The sequence below is a fragment of the Trichechus manatus genome, unplaced genomic scaffold (genome assembly GCF_000243295.1).
Source record: "Trichechus manatus latirostris isolate Lorelei unplaced genomic scaffold, TriManLat1.0 scaffold00242, whole genome shotgun sequence".
Lineage (NCBI taxonomy): Eukaryota > Metazoa > Chordata > Mammalia > Sirenia > Trichechidae > Trichechus > Trichechus manatus.
In genome coordinates this window covers 1405203-1408436 of record NW_004444178.1, presented here as the reverse complement: position 1 = coordinate 1408436, position 3234 = coordinate 1405203, and the positions used below count along the sequence as shown (strand labels likewise).

General features: G+C 37.5%; 1 pseudogene; it reads right to left on the bottom strand.

Annotated features, from left to right (window-relative positions):
* Positions 1-1192: 1192 nt before the first annotated feature.
* LOC101358197 (pre-rRNA-processing protein TSR2 homolog pseudogene) lies at positions 1193-1727 on the bottom strand (annotated as a pseudogene).
* Between the last annotated feature and the right edge of the window lie 1507 nt (positions 1728-3234).

Below are 3234 nucleotides of genomic sequence, written 5' to 3'. Positions count from 1 at the left end.
ACCTATTTGTTCTCAACATGAGTGTGGTGTTATATTGTTATATATATATAAAAATGTATAAAAAGAAAAAATCAACTTTAATACTCTATAATTCTACAACAGAGATGCCTGCTGGAAATAATTTCAGTTTCGTTCAAATCTATCTGGTCTCTCTGATTATCTGTGTGTGTGAAAATTTACTTATAGACATATGTAAAATATTTTAAATCAAAATAAATCAGACATTTTCTATGTAATAAACATTTCTAGTAAATTCTATTGATAGTTGTTAGCTCATACTCTGTGATAAATGTATATCAGAATTCTTTGTGTATTGTGGGAGTTTAAGAAATTTACAATTATTTGCTATTATGAATAATACTCTGAAGAACATTAATTTCTTTATATGCATTTATTATTTTTTTTCCTTTGAGGAGCAGCCCAAAAATGAAACGAGTTCTTCAAGAATATAAGTTTACATGACCTTTGATATAAAAATACTTACAAGAAAGGTTAGAGAAAAATACTGCTCCACTCCCCCTTCCCCAGCAGAGTATAAGAGGTACTGTCTTAGAGAAACATCACCGGTATTCAATATTAAAATTTTAAAAATATTTGCTAATTTGGTAGATGAACATTGGTTTTTAACTGTTTGACTTCAGTTTATTTTATTAGTAGTAAGGTTTAGTATACATTTATTTGCCCTTTGTATTTATCCTTTCATAAACTGATCAATGCTTGATCTACTTTTCTATTTTGATCTTAATTTTTTTAAATTAATTTGAATGGACACATCCTATTTAGAGACTTATTGATTTCTCATTCTGTGGTTTATTTTACTTTTTTTTAACATAGGAAATTTTTGTGATTTATTTATTTTTATTCTTAGAAACCTATCTTTTATACAAGGAACAGATAACATATTGAGTTGTACTTTCTTCTTGTACTTTTATGATTTAAAAAAATTGTTCAGCCCTTTAATCTATCTGGAATTTATTCTGTTATACTATTGAGTTGAATGGGAGCTCTGGTGGTGCAACAGTTTAGTGCTCTGCTGCTGTGATGGTTAAGGTTATGTGTCAACTTGGTTAGGCCATGATTCTCAGTGGTTTGGCAGATATTATGTAATCATTCTCCCTTTTGTGATCTGATGTGAGCAGCCAATCACTTGAAAGCCAGTCAGTTTCCTTGGGGGTATGGCCTGCAACCAATATATATGGATGTTTTGGCAAAGCTCTCTCAGGAGCCTGCATCCAACTCATTATCCTCTGACCTCCATCTCCTCTGCACTGTCTGCATCATCCTCATCTTCATTAGTCTTTCTGGCTGTCGTAAGTGCAGTGGCTGTGACCTTGCACTTTCTTTGGGTGATGTGAGAGGCCATCTCCTTCACAGTAACCCCATCATCCCTCTGGAAGTGGTGGAGCATGGTCTGCAGCTGCTGGCTCACCTGGGGTAATCTCCAATCCTCCACAACTGTATCAGGCTCATTGGTCATAAGCTCCCTGAGGAAGTCCTCCATCTTATCTAGCTCCAGGTCAGCACTGCAGGTGAAATACTTCTCCACTATCCCCCAGCTACTTCTCCTGGCTGCGCACACCACTGAAGCCATTCTCCACAGTGATCTGTAAGGCTGGGCAGGCCTCCAGTGCCATGTGGATGCCCACTCTGAAGAGTGCCTACGAATCTTCACCAATGCCTGACCCACGGATTTGGGACTTGCCAGCCCCCACAGCTGCGTGAAGCATTTCCTTGAAATAAATCTCTCTGTATATAGATTTATATAAATATACGCTTCGTTGGTTTTATACCTCTAGAGAACCCAGAGGATGGCAAGTCAGATGCAAGATCCAGGGAGTGCTTTGCCAGAACATCCGTATATATTCAATGCAGGTTATACACCGAGGAAACTGGTTTTCAACTGATTGGTCTTTCAAGTGATTGGTTGTTCACATCAGATCACAAAATGGAGGAAGATTACATATTATCTGCAAAACCACTGAGAATCATGGCCTAGACAAGTTGACACATAAACTTAACCATCACAGTTGCTAACCAAAAGATTGGTGGTTCAAACCTACCCAGCAGCAACGTGGGAGAAAAGAGTTGGCAATCTGCTCCCGTAAAGATTACAAGCTAGCTATGAGTCAGAATGGACTTGACAGAACCTAACAACAACAACAAACAAGTCGAAGACCTCAATTGATTATTTTCCCAACACCTCTTCATTTACTCATTAACAGTTACTTAAATAACACATTTTCTTTATTGACTTGGTAATTTATTTATCATATATTAAATGCTATATGGAAAAAAATTTCTATTTCTAGGTTATAGCTTGTCCATTTGTTTGTATGCTTGCATGCTACTGCACTATTAAAATTATGCAGTTTTTTCATTATTTAAACAGTGATAATGCAAATCCTCTCTCATTACTCCTTTTAAATTTTACTTGGCTGTGTCTATCAATTTTTCCAGTTGAACTTCACTATAATTTCATTGTTAATCCTAACCCCACTGGGGTGTTATTTTGGGAAGAATTGAAGTTTTTACAAATAATTTGTTCACATTCAGTAACATGGTATTTTTTTCCTCCACTTATTTAGGTAATCTACATGCATTTCTAGAAAGATGTATTTTCCTATCTATTTAAAACGTATTTGAAGCTAGCTGTTACATGCTTTTCTTTTATTTGGTTGCTACTTTATTTTTTCCCATACAAAAATTTATACCTTGTTATGTGATTCTAATTGCTCTCCCCACACTGTGACAGCACACTCCTCCTTTCTACCCCTGATTCCCCATGTCCATTCAAACAGCTCCTAACCTTCTCTGCCTTCCCATCTCACCTCCGGACAGAAGCTGCCAGTTTAGTCTCTCGTATCTACTTGAGCTAAGAGGCACACTCCTCACGAGTATCATTTTATGTCCCACAGTCCAGTCCAATCCCAGGCTGAAGAGTTGGACTTGGAAATTGTTTTAGTTCTGGGCTGATAAAGAATCCAGGGGCCATGCTTTTTAGGGTTCCTCCAGTTTTAGTCAGACCATTAAGTTTGGTCTTCTTACTAGTATTTGAGTTCTGCACCCCACCTCTCTCCTGCTCCATCCGGGACTCTGTTGTCTTCCCTGTCAGGGTGGTCATTGGTGGTAGCCGGGCACCATCTAGTTCTTCCGGTCTCAGGCTGATGAAGTCTGTGGTTTATGTGACCCTTTCTGTCTCTTGGGCTAATACTTTCCTTGTGTCTTTGGTGTTCT